At 35.9% G+C, this 23,226-nt stretch overlaps 1 non-coding gene across 1 annotated transcript; it reads left to right on the top strand.

The window, feature by feature from the left end:
- Positions 1–10,160: 10,160 nt before the first annotated feature.
- LOC112834325 (small nucleolar RNA SNORA31) lies at positions 10,161–10,289 on the top strand. Its single transcript, XR_003210850.1, has one exon. It is a non-coding gene; the product is annotated as a small nucleolar RNA SNORA31 (small nucleolar RNA).
- Positions 10,290–23,226: the final 12,937 nt, after the last annotated feature.

The raw sequence follows: 23,226 nt of genomic DNA, 5'->3' as shown, positions 1-23,226 counted from the left end.
TTATCAGAATCATTAATATGTTATCAGATCAGAAAACAATTACTACTCTTAGTATGTGAAATACTTAAAGTTATTTTTTTCTAATACCCATTAAAGTAAATACAAAATTGATTCATCCTATCAGTGGTTTCACTGTTCTTACTTAATTATACAACATTATCCTCATTAAGACACTAATGAAGCAAGGGCAAAAATGAACTACTGGGACTTTATCAAGATAAAAAGCTTTGGCACAGCAAAGGAAACAGTCAGCAAAACCAAAAGACAACTGAAAGAATGGGAGAAGATATTTGCAAATGACATATCAGATAAAGGGCTGGTATCCAAAATCTATAAAGAACTTATCAAACTCAACACCCAAAGAACAAATGATCCAATCAAGAAATGAGCAGAAGACATGAACAGACATTTCTGCAAAGATGTCCAAATGGCCAAAAGACACATGAAAAAGTACTCAACATCACTCGGCATCAGGGAAATACAAATCAAAACCTCAATGAGATACCACCTCACACCAGTTAGAATGGCTAAAATTAACAAGTCAGGAAATAACAGATACTGGCGAGGATGCAGAGAAAGGGGAACCCTCCTACACTGTTGGTGGGAATGCAAGCTGGTGCAGCCACTCTGGAGAACACTATGGAGGTTCCTCAGAAAGTTGAAAATAGAGCTGCCCTATGACCCAGCAATTGCATTACTGGGTATTTACCCCAAAGATCCAAATGTAGTGATCATAAGGGGCACATACACCCCAATGTGTATAGCAGCAATGTCCACAATAGCCAAACTATGGAAAGAGCCTAGATGTTCATCAACAGACGAATGGATAAAAAAGATGTGGTATATGTGTACAACGGAATATTATGCAGCCATCAAAAAAATGAAATCTTGCCATTTGTAATGACATGGATGGAACTAGAGGGTATTATGCTAAGCGAAATAAGTCAATCAGAGAAAGACAAGTATCATATGATCTCACTGATATGAGGAATTTGAGAAACAAGACAAAGGATCATAGGGGAAGGGAGGGAAAAAATGAAATAAGACAAAACCAGAGAGGGAGAAAAACCATAAGAGACTCTTAATCTCAGGAAACAAACTGACGGTTGCTGGAGTGGAGGAGGGTGGGAGGGATGGGGTGGCTGGGTGATGGACATCAGGGAGGGTATGTACTATGGTGAGCTCTGTGAATTGTGTAAGACTGATGAATCACAGACCTGTACCCCTGAAACAAATAATACATTTTATGTTAATAAAAAAATAATAAAACACTAATGAAAATATTGGGCTATCTAAATAAATTATGTAATAATTAGAGGTTGCAAAAACTGTGACTATATGACACACCATCCCCGAAGGTCAGAAAACTCCACTGTCAGTATTGATAGGTAGGAATATTGGACATGTAAAACATGATGGAAGATAGAGGACATAGTCTGGTGTTTAAAGGAAGCCAGGACTAATCCCTGTAAATGGAGGTATTCAGAGACATCACCACACATTTACATGAGGCACATTCAGGAAAGGGGAGAGCAAACATTGGTTAAAACAGAGTTAGTAAACCATAAAAGCAAGTTGCAAATAACCTTGAAGGTCAGTTTATCTCATCCTCACCCTAACAAACTGAGCAATAATGGTAGAAATATTGGCAGGGTTCAGTTGTGAGGAACAGCCTTGAATATTAATTTTAGACTTGTTTGTATAGTTTACTTGTAGATACCATTTTTAAAATTTCAATTTTGCATGTAAAAGTGATATATACTCCTAATTAAAATTTCAATCTGTAATTAAACGCGTATTTTTTAAGATTTGCCTTTTACATTTATTATTTTTTAAGATTTTATTTATTTGAGAGAAAGAGAGAGTGTACATGAGCAGGAAGGAGGGGCAGAGGGAGAGGGAGAAGCAGACACTCCGCTGAGCAGGGAGCCTGACACCCAGGACCCTGAGATCATGACCGGAGCCAAAGGCATATATGTTTAACTGATTGAGCCACCCAAGAGCCCCTGTTTTTTACATTTATTTCTAAGGAGAAACTAAAAATTCGAGACACAGCCTTCCAGACATCTGCTATACAAAGACATGTATGTATGTATTGTTAAAAACAAGACAAAAGCCCCAAAATGGAGCTGCTTATGCTAAACCCAAGTCACCAAACTGAGACTTAATTACAGTTTTGTCTCCTCCTAGAAATAAATACTTAAACCAGCCAATCAGTAACTATCCGGTCAGCACTAGTGAGATAACCTGCCTGATAGACCCCTGCTGTTTCCTAAAGGAAAGTTACCTTGCTACAACCAATCCATTTTTTGCTGGTGTAACTCCACTGTCCCTGTTCGCATTTGCCCATGGAAGTATTTCACTTTATACAGCTCCTCAGAACTCTGTTGTATTAGATGGGATCCTGCCAATTCTTGAATCATTGAATAACGCCAATAAGATCTTTAAAATTATGGCGCCTAGATGGCTCAGTCATTAAGCGTCTGCCTTCAGCTCAGATCATGATCCCAGGGTCCTGGGATCGAGCCCCACATCAGGCTCCCTGCTCAGCGGGAAGCCTGCTTCTCCCTCTCCCACTCCCCCTGCTTGTGTTCCCTCTCTCGTTGTGTCTCCCTCTGTCAAATAAATAAAAATAAAATCTTTTTTTTTAAAGACCTTTAAAATTTACTCAGTTGAATTTTGTTTTTAACATTATACATATACTTATTTCCTCAACAAAATTGTGTATTTACTCTAAATCCTTCCTACAGTTTGCTTTTTTATTTAACAATCCATCTTGGCCATTTTTCTATGTTAAGCCAGGTAGATTTGCTTTATATGGTTACATAGTCTTCCATTGTGTAGATATAGCATTATTGATTTAACCAGTGCCCTACTGATTGGCATTTGGTTTCACTGAAGATTTTGGATAGACAAACAAAAATTTTAAAGAAAATAACTGTTAAAATATAAATGTTAAAATATCTCTAAGAGTGGTAATTGTAGTATGTAATTGATCTAGGATAAAAATATCCTTTTGCACAAATGAACTGTCCACTCTAGACATTCATACAGACTTGTATAGAATAACATTAAAAATTATGAAGTTATATGCCAGAAGACGGTTTATAAGAGGAATATTTAATTTTTCTTAATTTTTTAAATCATAGATTCCCTCTGAAAATCAGATCAAAATATGTGTATTTTCTTCCCAGAAAATTGTACCATTTTATATTCAACTTCTGCAGCTGAACACTTGAAGCTTATAAGTAAAGAATGCTTTGGATTATAGAGATCCAAGATTGGAGGCAGTGAAAACCAGTGATTATTACAAGTGTTTAATTATGGTAGCAACAATTGGAATGGGGAAACAGACTGATGAGATATTATAGGAAAACACAACACACATCAACACACTGATAATTGGTTGCACACGAAAAGTACGGGGGAGGATATACTCAAAAGTGACATCAAGTTTTTGATCTTAGGTGAAATAATGTTGGTTTTAATTGTCACTTGACATCAACACAATGATAATTGATCGCACCTGAAGAGTAAGGGGGAGGGTATACTCAAAAGTGACATCAAGTTTTTGATCTCAGGTAAAATAATGTTGGCTTTTGTCACTTGACAACTTGGTTATATAAGAGAGAAAGAAAGAGAAAGAGAGAACGAAGGAAGGGAAGGAGGGAAGGAGGGAGGGAGGGGAAGGAAGGAAAAAGGAGATGTCCTTACCTGAATAGCTCTGATGTCAAATGGTCAAGGAAATCAGGAAAAACAGTTACAGGATCAAGGCAAATTCTTATTTTAAAAACCAGTACTATACAAGAATCTAATACAAAGGGGAAATACCAATGCACTGAAGGGAAAGGCCATCCTTCCAAGGAGATATTTTTAATTATCTAAAATATCAAGATGCAATAGAATCTTCTCACATGGATTTTGAACCATTAGGTTTCAAGGAGGTGAAACAAAGGCGCAACCAGCAAAACTTCATTCTTTGAAAGAAGTGCAAATTGAGACAAGCTGAAAGGAAACCATTTCATTGATCTAAGGGTATCAATAATTCACAGGTTAATGATCAAAAACAGGCCACCCAAGTTCATGTGTAAATCAAAGCTGTGCCACACAGCATTCCAGTGCTCTTCATCAGCATTTTTATACATTGCAATGTAACTTTTATCCTGTGCTTTCAATAATCAAATCTACTGATAATCAGGGATTTGGATGCAGTTTCTAAGAACAGAAACCCAAGTGTGGTTCTAAATTATTAAACATGATTTCAAAACATAAAATGTTCATTTTTCTTCCTCAAAAAAAAAAAAGCCTTATATACTTTGTTGAGAGCTAAATGGATGGTATTAAGGTTACAAAATGAGACTGAAAACACAAAAGCAGCTAGAATGGATTTGCTTCTGGTAGTTTTAAGGGGAGTGGTGTGGAGACAGAACTTAGAGTGCTTCAGAGTTGCTGGCTCATCACCATTTGTTGGAAACAAGCAATCAACAGCCTTATATGATGCTGACAAAGATGGGGAATATTTTTGAGCCATTACTTTTAGCCTCTCTCATAGATGAATGGGATATGAGGAAAGAAGTGTGGATCTGTGTATTTTCCCATGACTTACAGATTTAATAAAACAGAAAGAAAACTCATTCATCCTTTTTATGAGTCCCAAAGTATGGATGTTCATAGATGAATTGTAAGAAATAAGGCATCACATCTTTACTCACCACTTTATTTTAATTGCATCTTTCTAATAGCACATTTTTTGAATCATTTTTCAGTGTTCTGTTCTTTTTTAGTAGCATTTCCCTCCCTCACTAGCAAGATTCACTATGGAAAAAAATAACTATTTCTGAAGTACTTCCTATATTATTGTATGAAAAGTCTCCAAGCGTGGTTTGAGAGATAGAAATCGGTTTAAACACACAATGTCTTATCATACATATCCAATTGCTCTTTCTTACCTCCCACTACTTCATAAAATCAGGAGTGCACCAGCAATGAGGTAATAAGAGCCACACCCAAAAAGGTTCCCCCCAAAACTGCTGTTAAGTTACCTACTAGTGCAGATCACATGGTGCGTATCTTCATATTTTTTGGAGAGAACTATTAAAAAACCTCAGAACAAAAAAAAATAGGTTTGTATTTCAAGGATAATCTTTCATTTAAGACTATAATAATCAATTTAATCATAATATTTACCCCTTAAAGGCAATTTCAGTATAATCAAATTTAAGTTTACAACACTTTAGGAGTATTTGAGGTCTACAAGCCAATGCTGATAACTGCGGGTCAAGTTCAAAAACCAAATAGGAATTGCATTTCTCTGCCCTTAGATATTTCCAAGATCATTAACTTCTTCAAAAACATTTACTGAGCTTCTACTGCATGTTAGGAACTTCTCTAGGAGGTAAAAATCTAGCAGAAATGTAAGTGAAAATTCTCTGCTCTCTTGGAACCCAAGAGCACACACTGCACCCTGAACAAATCCTGCCCTGCTCTCCATCCATATTCTCTCTATTCTGTAGAAAGGCCGATATACATGAAGACCCAGAGGCCACTCAGCAAATTCTCCACTGCATGGTAATGACTTGACTCAACAGAGAGGGGAGCACTGGGAAGGAATTTTAAAAATAATCTACTGCTGATGTCAGCTTATGGGCAAATGGAATAGACATGTTTTGCCTATTCCTCCTGATAAACACACCTGAAAATCCTGGACAGGATTTTTAAGACAAAAATAAGAAGATACTGAAAGGTGGAGAATAAAAGGCAGGCCAGCTAGGAGCCAAGGACCTAGGAAAGTCATGGGAGTAACCTCCCTGAGTTTTCTTTTCCCACTACATGTCCTCCGTTTGGAGCAAGCCAGAAATACCAAAATGCACAGGAAGAAAAGCCCCACCAGAGTCCATCCATCTAGCCAAAGGATCACAACAATGGAATCCGAGCAAGGCAGAAAACTTTTAATTTTTCCTTAAGATTTTATTTATTTATTTGAGACAGAAACAAAGCATGAGCAGGGGCAGGAGGTGGGGGGAAGGGGCAGAGGGAGAGGGAGAAGCAGACTCCCTGATGAGCAGGGAGATTGAGTTGGGGCTCAATCCCAAGACCCTGAGATGACTTGAGCCAAAGGCTGACACTTAACCGACTGAGCCACCCAGGCACCCCTAGACAGAAAACTTTTAGTTTTTTTTTAGTTTTTAGCAGTAGAGTACTGCTTTACTTCAGTCTAATACCACAGAAAAATACTATGGCCCCATCCACGCCCACATGAGCAGAGGAAGAATGGAGAATCTAGACTTGACCTCATGAGACCATTAAGATGTGCCCTAACATCCCTGTAAGGGGAGTATCGGAGAAGGTCAAGTAGGGTGGCCAGCCACTAAAGATCACCCCATTGTAACATCAGTGGAGAACACAAGGGGAGTCTTCTCCTTCTTCTGCCCTTCTTTTTCCTACTGTGGCAGTATCAGAGGATGACAGTACGGTTAGGATTTTCACTACCACCCAGCACTAACAGAGTGATCTCCAACAAAGTAAGTGGAGACTGTAGGGGTTGCCCAACTCCAACCTACACCTAAGCAGTAATGAGAAGCACCCTTTTCATGTGTCAACAGAGACTGAGAAACCTGAAATTAGAAACCTGGATCACTACCTCAACGTGACTGTAATAAAACAGTGCCCTCTCCCCTTTCCCTCAGAGGAGCTGTGTCAAAAGAGCCATTGGAAGCTGAAGGTTTAAAGAAGATCTAGAGACTCATAACATAATACAAAAATGTCCCAGTTAAAAACAAGTCATTCATCATACCAAGAAACAGAAAAAATCTAAAGCTGAATGCCAAAAAATAAAAAAAATTATAGATGCAAACACCAAGTTAACAGAGATATTAGAATTATCTGACAGGGTATTTAAAGTAGCCATGATAAAATGCTTCAATGAGCAACAGACATACCTGAAACAAATGGAAAAATAATCCAGCAAAGAAATAGAAAATCTCACCAAACGAAAAAGGTGATATTAAGGAAAAACAAATAGAAATACTAGAACTTCTCAATAACTGAAATGAAAAGCTCAGTGAATGGGTTCAGAATAGAGTGAAAAAGACATAAGAAAGACTCAAACTGAAGATAAAATAACCCAATCTGAACAGGAAAAAAAAAGTAGATTTAAAAAAAAATGAACAGGGTCTCAAGGACTTACGTGTAATAAAAGAGCTAATATTCATGTCATCAGGGTTCCAGAAGGATAACAAAGAGAGGCTAGGACTGAAAAAATATTGTAAGAAATAGTGGCTGAAAACTTCCTAAACTTAGCAAGAGATATAAAACTATAGATTCAAAAAGCTGAGCAAAGCCTGAAAAGGATCAACCCAATAAATACACACAAAAAACTTCATAATTAAACTTCTGAAAACTAAAGACAAAAAAAAAACAAAACTTGAAATCACCTAGAAAAAAACACCACCATACTGCTAGGGAAGAAAACAATTTAAATGACCTGTTATCAGAAAACATGGATGCCAGAAGGAAGTGGGACAATATTTTTCAAATGCTAAAAGGACTCAAAATCCAGAATCTTATACTCAGTGAAAATATCCTTCAGGATGGAAGGGGAAACCAAGACATTCTCAGGTGAAAGAAAATTAAGAGAATTTGTTGCTAGCCAAGCTACTCTATAAAAACAGCCCCAAGCAGAAAAGAAACAGAAAAGAAACAAAGGAGAAAGCTTGGGATATCAGAAAGGATGAAAGACTACAGACAAAAACATGGGTAATAAAATAGACCTTCCTTTTCCTACTGAGTTTCTAGTTATATTTCATGGTTGAAGCAAAATTAAAGATATAATTCTGATATAATTCTAAACTTACATAAAAGAAATGCAAACTAAAACTATAATGAGTTGCCACTACACACCTCTGAGCATGGCTACACTAAAAACAGTGACCACACCAAATGCTGGTACTCACACACTATTGATGGGGATGTAAAATGGTATGGCTACTCTTATAACAGCTGGCCATTTATTAGAAAACCAAACAGCAACTACCATATGACCCAGCAATTGTATTTCTGAGCATTTATCTCATTGAAATAAAGACTTATGTTCACACAGATACCTGTACATGCATGTCTATAGTAGCTTTCTTCATAATAAAAATGCTGGCAACAACAACCCAAATGTCCATGGTGCATTCATGATGTGGAATACTATTTTGCCACATGAATTAGAATTAGGGAATGTGTCAATCCTAAGAAGTCACAAACTAGGTGATTTTATTGACATAATATTCTGGAAATGACCAAATTCTAAAAATAGAGAGCAGATTAATGATTTTTAAGAGTTAAGGACAGTAAGGAAATGCAAACAGAGTGGGTGTGGCTATACAAAGGCAACATGAGGGGTCCTTGAAGTGATGAAAGTATTCTGTATCTTGACTGTAAAATGTCAGCACCTATTTGTTACATTATATTGGAAGATGTCACCAATGGGGAACCTGGATAAAGGATACATGGGCTCTCTTTGTATTATTCTTACAACTGCGTGTTAATCTACAATGATGCCAAATAAAAAGTTTAAGTGAAAAAATTATGTACTTGCAGAAATTTGATTAGAAAACATGAACGTAAGGCTGGAACTACAAAACTGTCAGTTTGTACCCACCATAATAAAAATCAGATCAGGCAAGATCAAGATGCTAAGTTTACTGGGAAATGTTAATGAAGAGCAGGATATCTTCACTGTCTTAAAGTGTCTCTTCACAGACTGACTATCATTTGCAAGTCAGGGGGAAAAAAGACAACTACATATTGGAGAAACCAGGAAACACCTTGACTGTGTGATCAAAATTATCATCAAAAATGAATCTCAGATGGCTACCGTGTACCTGAGAAGGACACAGCATCCCTGATGTGGTACTCCAGCTGAGAATGAAAACTCAATCTAACCATGAGAAACAGCAACAAAAAACAACAAAAAATGCTCTATTACAAAAAAAAAGGGGGGGGGAACTGTGCTGTTAAAAAATGTCAGTGTTATAAAAAACAAAGGGCATGGAAATGTTTCAGACTAAGGGAGGCTGAGGAAACAAGGCAAAGAAAAGTAATACCTGATTCTGGACTGGCTTTTGAGAAGACAGGGTCGGGGATGGATTCTATAAAGGATACTACTGAATAACTGACAAAATTGAAAAATGCACAGGGGCACCTGGTCAGGGAGGTGGGGGGGCTCAGTTGTTTAAGTGTCTGACTCTTGATTTCAGTTCAGGTCATGATCTTAGGGTCTTGAGATCAAGCCCCACTTCGGGTTGTGAACTCAACGCCAAGTGGGCTTGAGAGTCTCTCTTCCTCTCCCTTGGCCCCTCCCCCCTTGCTCTCTCTAAATAAATAAATAGTATCTTTTAAATAAATTGGAAAATGCACTGTAAGTTAAGGAATTATAGCCATCTAAATTTGTAAAGTTGATAACAGTACCATGATGTGGTAAGAGGATATCACTATTAGGAAACGTACATTGATATATCTAGGGATAAAGGACCACAGCTACATATGCAAGTTACCCCAAATTATTTATTATTTAAATAAAGTAATTATTTACACAAATATAGGTATATACAGAATTATTTACATATTTATACACATGTATATATATTAGAAAAAGAGAAGGAGAGGGAGAGAGAGAGAACAGATGACAAAGCAAATTGGCTAGTGTTAAAGTAGGTAAACCTGGGTAAACTATATGTGATTTTTCTTCATACTATTTTTATTATTGCAAATTTTGTAAATTTGAAACTGTTCTGAAACAGTAAAATAATAATCTAAAACTGAAGAGAAAACACTGCTCTATTTCCAATCTTGTTTCAAGGGGAGGCAACAAAACAATTCCGCTTCAATTGTAGGTAATAGAGCACACACACTAAACACAAATTATAGGGAACAGGAGCCATTTCAGGTACTTTGGATCTATAGATTCCAACTATGTCACAGAACTTCATATCTGTCCCTGTATTCATCTGTTTTCCTCTGTGTTATCTTCATCCTTTCAGATACTTACAACCCCTGTGGTAACAAAGGAAGTGCCCACTGCCTCCTAGATTTAAGTGATCCTTACAGCTAGTGATCTCAATAAAGAGATTCAGCATGTCTCCTAATAATTTCAGAAAAAAATTAAAATTAAAATGCATCTGACAGACATGCAGCAGTTACTGTCTGCTGCTTCAGTTTCCACTAGAGATGCAAGAAAAAAAAAGTGGCCTCACACTTTATTTCTGATTGTGGCAGCCAAGATTGAATGGGGGAATTCAGGAAGAAAAATTTTTGTAATTAAAATTTAAAAAGCAAATAAACTAGGGGTGATTGAGTGGTTCAATCAGTTAGCATCTGACTCTTGATCTCAGCTCAGGTCTTTGATCTCAGGTCATGAGTTCAAGCCCTGCGTTGGGCTCCACGCTGGGTGTGGAGCCTACTTAAAAAAAAAAAAAAAGCAAACAAACTAGTCTCTATGTTTTCAATGGTTTTGCTCTGATTGAACACCCAGGACTAATCACCATGGGCAGTGTGGTTTGGTGAGTTGATTGGCTGGGCCTGACTCACATAAATACCTATAAGCCATGGGAGCAGGGCTGCCATCCAAACCACATGACTGAGGGGTGGAAGAGTTGTTCCTAAAAGAAAATAAGGAATTCAGTTATTATGTAAGAATAGGCAAAATATAAAAACAAGAAAACCCCATGACCACCATCCGAAGAGCTTTATTACTCTATCAAACTCCAAGATCCCCTACCTCTTAACACCTTTCCTCATAGCAGTGCCTTTTGTAAGGTCTGAGGAAGAAGCTTTGTGTTACAAGGCTGCCCACAGCAAGAGCTGTGGTCTACTTACATGTTCCATAAAGACCGGCTCTGTGAACACAGTAGCCTGGAGGAGTTAGCACTGCAGGAGCTGAGGAGTAGGCCAGCATTAACTCCATAGGCAGAGTCCTGAATAGTTCTTCACAGTGAAATTTATGACATTCATGAATCCACAAGCAGTCTGAGATTTTTCCTCTTAAATTGGCAATCTATAAAAGCAAAGTTTCTGGATGAGATCCTGTAGGTAATTTATTTCAATCGAAAGTTGTATTGATTTTAACATGTACCTATAGTACACTTATCACATGATGAATGTATAATATATGAATATTTAATCAGCATTCAAAATACACTGAAACTATCAAATATTCATGAATAAATATTCATAGGCTACCAGAAAAATAGAACATATTTGCCAAGAAAGGTGATACTCTTTGTTCGGGGGACTGTAATGTTCATCTCAATACTGCAAGGATAAAAACTTAATTAAAAAACTTTTTGAACTTAATCTTAACATAACACTTTGTCAGTTAAAAAATGTTTAAAAAAATTCTTATAGAGTGTATTATTTATTGGCAACAAGGCCAAAGACCTGGTTTTGAGCTAACTAGTAAAATTATTTTCCAAAGGAGGAGTTAGTAAAATAGTTTTTTGAAGGAAGAACCACAAACTCTAATCAGCAATGTAATAATGTGTTTCTTATTCTTTCCATAAAACAGCATTTAAAAATAAAACATTCATCCAAATGTCAGAGATCCATGATAAAAGACACTGGCTTTACAATCACGATTGTCCAAATATAAGATAATAATTTAGGTCATGGTCCATCTAGAATAAGGAAAACAAAATTATTCCCATCTCCAACTAAAGTCTTTTTGTTCCAAATGTTTCATATGACAGTCCCCAAAATGGCAGTTCTAAGTGGTAAGAACACAAACATAATAAAATGAAAATTATATAATTAAAAATAAAAGTAAGGGCAAATTCACACACCTTACAAATGCAACATTTATTTTACCTCTTTCTATAACCACAAAATTAAAGTCTATACTCCTGCCCTCCTTTCTCCATTTTAGCCAAACTCTGGGACCGCAAAGAGGAATATCTGAGAGAAGTTTGGCAAAAATGACCAAACTTTAACATTTTTCTAACCAGTTCCCTTACAGGACACTTATATTTTGCTTGCCACTTCTTTCTAACTCTCTGCAAGACTTCTGAAAGATAATACTAATCACTTCTCAGAATGGTGATATAGATGAAAAGAGAAGGTAATGAAGTCTGAGAGATGCAATTTGGCACAAATGAAATGGTAGGATGAAATAATTTCAATTCAATATTTTCCTACACTTGTCACTTAAATGCCATCTTCAAAGCTCCTTGTAGCTAAAGAATCCATTTGTTTAAGCAAAAGATACTGAGGGGCACCTGAGGGAACTCAGTCGGTTGAGGGTCTGGCTCTTGATTTCAGCTCAGGTCATGATCTCAGGGTCATGGGATTGAGTTCTGCATGGAGCTCTGTGCTCAGTGCACAGTCTCCTTGTCCCTCTCCCTCTGCTTCTGCCCTCCCCTCTCTCTCAAATAAATAAATCTTAAAAAAAAAAAAAAAAAGATAATGGGCTACTCAATGCAGAAACAAGCACTGATAATTACAGGAAGGGTTACCGTCCACACACTAGAGTTAGGTGACTGATGAGGTGGACTGCCACACTCTCATTGGGAATCAGAATGTTGGTAATTATCTTGGCCAAATAAATAGTCTGATTCCCTCAGGGATCGTGACTGAAGAACAGAGAACACTGGATAGGCAAACACAGCAAGAGGAAAGAAGACATTGAGAAACAAGTGAAAGGTGAGAATGAGATTTGCTAACCCACAGGGAATGACTGAGAAGGAAGAGGCATGGATGGTAAGGAACTGTGGACAGATGGAATGGTATATTCAAAAGCCATGGAGCTCCTTAGCTTGCTTCAGAAACTTAACAGTAATTAGAATTTGTGTAGGCACAAACTGAAGGACAGAGTTTCAGTAGTTCCTTCTTTTATTCAAGACCTCTGAATCGTGACTTCCTATAGGACCAGTTCTTGGCTTACTTTTCTTTACCGTCCATAATCTTTTCCTAGTGATTCATTTTGTCTCAGGGCTTTAAGCTTATCCTTTCACTAAGACTTTTCAAATATAGATCTCCATCCCAGATTTCTCTTCTGAGCTCTAAACTCAAATCTTCCCCTGCCTATCTGACCTCTCCATTTGGATGTCACACTGGCATCTCAAGTTGAAAATGTCAAAAATGGAATCTATGACTCCCTCTCCAAAAAAAAAAAAAAAAAAAAATAATAATAATAATAATATCACCTCTTAACAGTAACACCAGAAGTCTAGAAGGCATTTCCTTGCTTCTCCCTTTCCCTTGCTCCCACATTCACTGTCATGCTTTATCTGCAATTCATCTACTTTTCACCATCTACTCTTCCACCAGCTTAGGTCAAAGCTACTGCCATCACCTGGGACACCAGAATAGCCTAAGTGATCTCTCTAGTTTCCTTCTTACCTCCATACTCCATTCGTATATCCCACAGTATCCAGTGTTATAATTTGAGAGATAATAATAGTTACTACCACCATCAGTAACATGTATATAGGGTTTTAAATATCTGTACACTTTCCACACGTTAACTCATGTTAAATTACCCTAACCCATATCATGCCCCTGAGTACAACTCTTCCATGTATTATGGCACTTAGAATAAACATAAAAGTAAATAAATGCCCCTTCAAAATCCTACATGAAGAAGCCAGTGCCTGCTTCTCCAGTCTCAAATCAACAAGCCTTTTCTTCCTATTCTCAATTTATGCAAGTTTCTCAATTTTCAGAACCTGCCAAGTTCTTCCAGACACAGTTCTCTGTGTCCTATATTTCCTCTGCTGGAAGCCTTTTCCCCAGACTCCTTGCTTTACTGGGTTTTTTGCAATCCTTTAGGGTCTAGCTTCATTACTACCTCCTTCTACAAGAATACCCTGACCACTCCCCCTGAAATAGCCTTCATTTACTCTCAGTCACATAACCTAGTTTACTTATTTCATGGTTCAAGTCATAATCAATACCATTTCCACTATATAAACATATGTTTAATTTGTGTCTCCCACACTAAAATGCACATTCTGTGAATGCAGAATTCCGTCCTGTTTTTACTTGTCCGCCTGGGTTTTTAGCATAATCCCTGTCACCCAGTAGGCACTTAGTAAATATTTGTTAAGTGAATGAAGTAAATATGTTTAAGAATTGGTCAGTATAGATCAATAATAATGAATCACCCCCAAATCTCAATGGCTTAACCCAAAAATAGGTTTATTCTTAGCTCACAGAACAGTCCAAAGTAGGTCAGTGGGGTGTTAGAAACTCTATCATCTCCAACATGTATCTGCCAGTTTTTTTTAGGCAATGACATCCAGTTGGCAGATGGGAAAGAGAGAGGGAGAAAAAGAGAGAGAAAGAGAGAGTTAAGGTACACTTTCTCTTAAACTCTCTAGGCATAAGTGGTACATGCTATTTGATCATATTCCAACACCCAGAACTGGCCACATAGCCCCAGATGAATGCAAGGAGCTATGGAAACATCACTTAGCCCCATATCCAGGAAAAAATGATAGATGTAGCAACCATCCAGTTGTCCTCCTCTACTCGGCAACATGTTATCTGACTGCATCTGTCTGTATCCTCTAACTCCATTGAGATGTGGGTCTTCTTGATGTCAGGGACCCTTATTCTGTCCTGTACTTACCATTTAGGCCAAAAATAAATACTGTTTCTATTAAAAACTTAATACATTTCGTTGATCAATTGATCAAAATGAGCATAACAAGGGTGAACACATACTCAGCTTGCTGGCAAAAACAGATTCCTGGAATAATCAATATACCTGGTTCTAAATTACTTCCTTGAGTAAATCCTATGTGCTATGTAAAATTGAGGAAGTAAATTTGCGTGAACCTCATTTTTTTCCTGTCAAAACGTACTTATAGGGGCACCTGGATGGCTCGGTTGGCTGGGCATCTGCCTTTGGTTCAGGTCATGATCTGAGGTTCCTGGGATCAAACCCTGAGTCGTCGGGCTCCCTGATGAGCAGGGAGTCTTTCTCCCTCTAGCCCTCCCCACTGCTTGTGCTCTCTCTCTCTCTCTCAAATAAATAAAATCTTTAAAAAAAAAAAGTACTTATTACTATATCACAGCAAATTAATGGATTTTAATGACTTAAAATACATTTGTAAGTATTACATACTATGTGATGCCCAGGTATCCTTACAAGCTTAATTTAGAACCAGGACGCATAGACCCTTTAACTTTGAACAAAAGCTGAAAGACTGTATTTCTATTATTTATATAGAAAAATAGTGATTGAAGCTTGCATAAGGGTATCTTATAAATAAAATAACAAATGAAAAATTATATTTGTGTTTTAAATACAAATTGTGTTTGAAAGTATTATTTTATATGTGTTCATATGTAAGAACTTTTTCAGGCAAGGTTTTGCTTCACTGAAAATAAATTAAATGGAAATTCTCAGTGTTCAGTTCCCCCAATAACAAGCATAGTTTTCATACCAGACCTTTTAATCTGAGAAGGGTTTTAATTACAAATTAAATTATCTCCTATTAATACAACACAACTTAATTGGTTATATTATTATTAGCATCTCTGAAATAGAGTAACACAATAGTTTTGTTTCTATTTACAATTTAGCATTACTTTGATTATGCTAGCTTGCTTTATTTATCTCATTACTGGCATCATTATATCAGTGGCTCAAGGTGAACTCAATGAAATGTGATTTCCAAATTTCAGAACCTAAACTCTAACATGTTTTAACCATACTGTTGACAAGTATTCCTGAAAGGTCTTATAATAAAAAACTAAAATAGATTTACAAAGTATTTTTTTAATTTTATAATTTTTAGAGGACATTCACATTACTTCATTTGATTTTTACCAAAATCCCAAGTCAAGCAGCCTATACAGGTGTGCAATTTTCCTCATGTCCATTTTACATGTGAAGAAAATTTTGCCCAGAGATGCAACTGTGATCTAGCTATTATGTAACAAAACACCCTAGACCTTACTAGCTTAAGGAAACTATACCTTGCTTATGATTCTTCAGGTTGGTAATTTAATCTTGGGCTCAACTGAGTGATTCTTCTAACCTTGGCTGGAATCACTCATATGTTTGCAGTCACCTACATGTAGACTAGGAGGAACTGCAAAACATGCAGTTATATGATATGTACTCTTCCATGTTGTTGCATGCATTACTTCAATTTGATTCATAACTGCTGATTAGTATTCCATTACATGAATATGTTATGATAAGTTTATTCATTTGTCTATTGATTGACATGTGGGTTGTTTCCAATTTGTACTATTACAAATAAAGCTATGATGAATATTGGTGTCCATGACTGTCTTTGCATGAATACATGTTTTCTTTTCTCATTTATCATTTCTTATCTAGAAATATAATAGCTGAAGCATATGGCATGATAAATTTAACTTCTTAAGAAACTGTCAAACTGAGGGGTGCCTGGGTGGCTCAATCAGTTAAGCATCTGACTCTTGATTTCAGCTCAGGTCATGATCTCAGAGTCATGAGATCAAGCCCCTAATCTGGCTCTGTGCTGGGTGTGGAGTCTGCTTGAAATTCTCTCTCCCTCTGCCTCTCCCCACCCGGCTTACTCACTCTCTTAAAAAAAAAAATTGTCAAACTGATTGCAGTGTGTTTGTAAGATTTTCTGTCCCCACCAGCAGTGCAAAAGAATTCCAGATGCCCTATATCTTCTCCAACACTTAGTTTGGTTGGCTTCTTAAAGTTCTAGACATTCTAAGAGATTTACAGCAGTTCCTCATTGGGTTTTAATTAGTAATTTCTTAATAATGTTGAGCATCTTTTCATTTGCTTATGTACCATTCACATATTATCTCTGGTGAAGTGTTTATTCATATGTCTCACTCATTTTTTAATTGACTTTTTTGATACTGAAGTTTAAGAGATTTTCTATAATCTAAATATAAGTACTTGTTAGATATTTGTTTTAAAAGTATGTTATTATTTGTTTTTTCCAGTCTTTTCATTTTTTTAACAATGACTTTTGAATAACTAAAGCTTTTAATTCTGTTGAAGCTCAACCTATTGATTTATATTCTATTGTTATTCTTACTATTTATGTCCTATTTTAAGAAATCTTTGCCAAATTCAAGGTCAAAAGATTTGCTCCTGTTTACTTCCAGAAATTTTCTTTTAGTTCTTAAGTTGACATCAACAATCCATCTGAGTTCATTATTGTATGTGGTGTGAGACTTTAAAACCAACCACATCAATAATTACATTTTAAGTAGTTCCAAAGAGAAGCCAGAGAGTATCCAACTGGGTAAAAGAATAAGGAGAAACTATGTATTGTCTACAAGAAAGGAATCTTAACTAAAAAAACAGACAACTATACTAAAGGTAAACAGATGGACAAAAGATATACCATGCAATTAAGGGGCTGTGTAATATCAAACAAAATAGATGTCAAGACAAAGAATACTGTCAGAGAGAAAGAGGAATATTTCATAATGATAGATGTGTCAAATTATCAACATTAAAATTCTAAATGTATGTACACTAAAAGGAAACAATAGAAGCAAGTACATATTGGTTTAACGTAGGAGTATGAAAAAAATCACATATAAATATAGTAAATAAATTGAACACTAAACTAAATAATAATATACCATGCAAAAGAAAGGTTTGTTCCAGGAATGTGAAGATGAATTCACATTAAAAAGTCAATACGGCCCATCAAATTAATAATTTAAAAAAACAATAAAAAAACTCTTTTTTAAGAGTAAAATAATTGTGCTCGCTTCGGCAGCACATATAAGAGTAAAATAATTAATAAAATTTAGTGTTTATTACTAATTTGGCTAAATACAAGATAAAACTATAACTAAAATTATTAATGCAAAACCAACAGAATATATCAACTTCAAAGGGAAAACATTAAATTAAAGGTAGTAGATAAGAAAAAGATCAAATTATTATTTTTATTCAATATTATTCTGACATGTCTAGCAAATGCAATACCAAAAAGTAAGAAATTGGGTAAATAATGTAAGAACATAAATATTTTCAGATTAGATCCATTAAATCCCTGAGAATAATTGAAGAGTGTATTAATATTGATAAGAATTTAATAAGATATTTGAAAAAGCATTCACAAGAGTATTTTTTCTACAGAGCAGCAATAAAAAATGAAAAATTATGCATTAGAAACAAGTATGATCCAAACAGTACACAGAACTTCAAAATACACAGAATTAAAATTCACCACAAAATATTCAAACCAATATAAAGCAAAAGATAAGTCATTTTTGTTAGATATATCATAATCCTAATTGGGAGTGTCAATATCATAGGAATGTAATTTCTCCTCACACTTATATAAGAATTTAATGATCTTTTGATCAAACTCTCAAAGTAATTATAAGGGGGAAAATATGGCAAATTTAAAGTTGACTTCTCAAAAATGATATGCCAGAATAACAAAGAATATTAAAAAGCAATTATGCCCAATAAAGTAACAAAAAAATCGTAAAGCTATAATAATTAAGCATGAGATTATGTAGATCCATAGACATGAAGCTCAGTTTTAAAAAAGGAATTAAATATCTATTTAAGTATCTAAGTATCTGCTGCATATTCATTCAGACTGCTGAATCCAGATATCCATGTAGGCTAACTTTTCAACCAGTGAAGAACAGCTATTCAATACATAGTAAATGAACTACTCTATTCATTCTGGTTGTTCATTCTGGGAAAAAAAAAAAAATGTGCGCGCACACGTGCACACACACACACACACACACACACCTCAATTCTTTCCCCATGCCATAAAATTTATCAAATTCAGAAAAAATAAAGTTTGAAAAGTAAAAAACAAAACCATATAAATTTTAAGGTATGGGAAAATTTGGGGAGACATATAAGCCATTTCTTAGTATGTTTAAAAGCTCACATTTAAAAAACAAAATCTTAAGAAAAAAAGTATAATAGTCCATTAACAAATTACATAATTACTGGGAAAATTATTATTTGCCTTTGAGGACTACTGTTTAAAGTAGGTGAACTGATGTAAATAAAGCTTACTAAAGAATTTGGCAGAGGCGCCTGGGTGGCTCAGTCGCTAAGCGTCTGCCTTCGGCTCAGGTCATGATCCCAGGGTCCTGGGATGGAGCACCGCATCGGGCTCTCTGCTCTGCACAAAGCCTGCTTCTCCCTCTGCCCCTGCTTCCCTCTCTCTCTCTCTCTCTGTCTCTCGTGAATAAATAAATAAAATCTTAAAAAAAATATTTGGCAAGTGATGAAAAGTATTTGTTTTTTCTCTTTCACAAGTCATTTCTGGATTTCAATGATATATCCCAAAATATGATATATTTTTCCAAAATAAGGCAACCTATGCCACAGCAACTGAAAAACAAACAAAACACACCAGTGTTGGCATATAGGGTTGGAGAGATCCCTGTGCCCCCAAACAACAAAGACTTCTTATAATACCAACTCCTACTTCTTATGTTTCACACCCAAAATTTAATGCTTTCAATTATGTATATTTATATATATAAATAGTTACTAAAAAAGATTAGTTAATATAGCTTATGCTTTCTTTTCAATATTTGCTATAATTCCTGCAAAATTTATTCTAATATATTTCTATAGGTCAAATGTTCATCATTATTATTTCATTTCAACACCAAAACTTCAGGTTCCCAATTTCCTGAGGTCCATTTTGTTTTGTTATCTATGGCTGGTTTCCCTTCCCAGTTTTTCCTAAAAAAACTCCGGAATATAACATTTCCAGTGTTCCTTGATGTTTGATAACTTATGTTTGTCCCCACATATTAGAATATATCTGGGCTGGCTACAATTTATTTGTGTGTGGTAATAAAAATACATAACATTAAATTTATCATCTTAACTACTTTTAAGTCTATAGTTCAGTAGTGCAAGTATATTTGTATTATTGTGAAGATCTTGCAACCCTGAAACTCTATAAACACTGACCGCTAATTTCCCCTGGCCCCTGCTCCCAAACCCCTGGCAATCACCTTTCTACTTTGTTTCTATAATTTTGGCTACTTTAGATACTTCATACAAGTGGAATCATACAGTATTTTTCCTCCTGTGACTGGTTTATTTTGCTTATCATAATGTCCTCTAGGTTCACCCACATTGTAGCATAACAGGACTTCCTTCTTTTTTAAGACTGCCTAATATTCCACTGTACATTTATACCACATTTTCTTTATTTATTCATCTGTTAATTGCATTTGGGTTGTTTCTACCTTTTGGCTATTATGAATAATGCTGCTGTAAATATGCCGAGATCTCTTCAAGAGTCTGTTTTGAATTCTCTGGGATGTATACCTAGAAGTGGGATTGCTGTATATGATAATTATTTTTTAACTTGTTTAGGAACCTCTTACTATTTTTCTTATATAATGGCTGCACCATTTTGCATTTCCACCAACAGTGTACAAGGGTTCCAACTTTTCTGTATCCTCACCAACACTTCTTATTGCCTGTTCTTCTATAGTGGCCATTATAATAGGGGTTAGATAAAAATCTCACTGTGGTTTTGAATTGTATTTCTCTAATGATTAGTGATGTTAAGTATTTTTTTCACAGCTAATTGGACATTTATATACCTTATTTTAACTGGTATAATGGTTTTGTCACTGCACTTTTTATTGCCTAGAGTATTGTTGACCTTGCTCCATTGTTTGCTAGCATGGAATACAGCTTTGAGGATTCCCAAAGCCAACCTGATGTTTCTCCTTATAGGTTTGCATTTGTTGCCTGGAAAGCTAAATAACTTCTTCAAATTTTAGGCTAATTCATTTTACTAGATTATGTCTCACTAGCCACTGCACTAATGAATTACTCCTAGAATTAGTGTGCCTTTTTAATGCATAGATTCAGTACTTTCTATATTTCGAAGAGTGTCTTATGAAGTACAGCAATAGGACAGATTAATAGTGGAGACTCTGGAGTTAGAAGGCTTTAGTTTGATATCTGGCACCATCACCTACAAGTTCCATGTTCCTTAGAAATTAAAAAAAAAAAGTGCTATGTTCCTTCTTACCTTCATGTGAAAAATGGCAATAGACATGAAAGTAGTATCAACCTGTTAGGGTTCTAGTGAGGATCAAATTAATTCATAAATGCCATGTTTAACAGAGTTTGGAAAATAACAGCTAACATTTATTGAGTACTAGCTATTAATTATCAGGTAGTGCAATACTCTTTATCTGCTCAGTTGTTTCAAAGATTGCCAAAAATCCCTGCCATTCTGCATCAACTTTTCAATGCCACTTTTCCACTTCATCAATCAAGAGATAGTGTCTGCTTCTCCTCTTGAATATGACCCACCCCCTGTGCCTAACTCTGAGCAATAGAATGTGGCAGGACTTGATTCTTTGCCTCAGCTTTAAGCTTCACTCTGTTACTATCTAGTTGCTGAGTTGTAGGAAACAATGTGAAGAGAGGTCATGAAAAAGCCATCAAGGTCCAACCCATGTAAATGAAGCTACTCTGTATCCTCCATCCCCCTTTGAACTTTCCCAGCTGACACCAGGCAGAGCAAAGAGGAGCCATAATCACAGAGCCATGCCTGAACTCTCTCTCACAGAACTGCAAGCTTTAAAATGATTATGAATTTAAGCTATTAAACTTTGGGGGGTGGTTTGTTATGAAAGAAGAGATACCAAAACTATTGTAGTTGTTATTTGTCTCTATTTTTTATTCTTCAGCTTCAGGGTGATTACCTTCAACTTGCTGTTTCAACTTTGCGTGTTAGTTCTTCTTATTCATCATTTTTATTTTCTTACATCTGCAATGTACCTTTTTGTGTGTAATTTTGTTAATGGGCATTGCATTTAAGAGCACAGACTCTGGAGCCAGAATGCTTAAATTAAAATTCCAGCTCCACCACTTACTCACTGTAAAACTTTGTGCATCATGTTAAAGCTCTTTGTGATTCAGTTTTTTTCATCTGTAAAATGAGAATATACAGCCTACCTTGTAGGGCTGTCATGAAAATAAAGTAAGTTAACACATCTAGACTGCTCAGAAGAGAAACACAGTAACCACTGTTAGCTATTATTATGTCACATCATTTTTGAGTATCATTTTACTGAAAATATTTCCTATTTAAGTTCTATCCCTGTGTAAATCACTCACATGGCTGTTATTTAAATGCTTGAGTTATGTTCTACTCCAGACTGAAATCTTCACAAGTTTTTGCATACTATGTTCTGCTTTTACTCTCCCCTCTCCTCTGCCATGTTTGCTTAGTTTCCATGATATTTCACTTTTTCCTACCCAATATGTATAACTTTGTCCAGGTTTTATACCTATTCTGATACAGTTGAGATTAATTTTGTTTATTACATTTATAATTTACCTGGCACTTCCTTATCTTTTTTGAGTTATAATTTGATAGATGGATATTACAGATAGTCCACTCTTCTATAGTGTGTGGTGTGGATAAGGGATAGAGGAGAGATAAGAGCCACACTGGCATCTTGGATATTCTTTGTGGGAAGACTAGGTCTCCCTTATATATTCTGATGACTTAGATATCCTCTGACATTTGCTCCAGCTGAATGTAGCTCTGTCCTTAGGGGAAGAAAACCCTTGCTCCAACCCCTGCCCGCCATCATCACCACCAAAGCTGTGACTAATTTAAGAACTTAGGAATTTATCAGAAATATTGAGGTCTACTTGTTGATATTGATGTTCACATTTATCTCCCCATCAACAATTAATACGAATGCCCAACATTCTATATAATAGAAGGGAGGGAAATAATACTTCCTTCCCTTGATATTTAGGTTATTAGAATTTTCAGGATTTTGTCAATTCATCAATGCAGATGCAAAATATGATATCATGACTAAATATAGCACAATTGTGCCCTGAAATTCCCTGTATTTCCTTGGCCACTACTATGGTCTGACTTTGTTCTCCCAAAATTCATATGCTGAAATTCTAATGCTCAGTGTGACAATATTGGGAGATGAGGCTTATGGGAGGTGCTTAGATCGTGAGGTTGGAGGTTTCATGAATGGGATTAGTGTTTTTGTAACAGAGACCTCACAGAGCTCCCAAGCCTCTTCTGTCCTATGAGTATATGATGAAACATTCAGAAACCAGAAGAGGTCCTCACCCAACCATGCTGTCATCCTGATCTCAGACTTCCAGCCTCCAGAACTGTGAGAAAAAAAATTCTGTTGTTTATAAGCTACCCAGTCTATGGTATTTTGTTATAGCAGCCCGAACAGACTAAGATAGACACCTTTTTT

The sequence above is a fragment of the Callorhinus ursinus genome, unplaced genomic scaffold (assembly GCF_003265705.2).
Source record: "Callorhinus ursinus isolate GAN/ISIS: 27379988/994484 unplaced genomic scaffold, GSC_fseal_2.0 scaffold15, whole genome shotgun sequence".
Classification (NCBI taxonomy): Eukaryota; Metazoa; Chordata; class Mammalia; order Carnivora; family Otariidae; genus Callorhinus; species Callorhinus ursinus.
The sequence above is the reverse complement of the archived record's forward strand: the minus strand, read 5'-3'. Positions and strand labels throughout refer to the sequence as shown.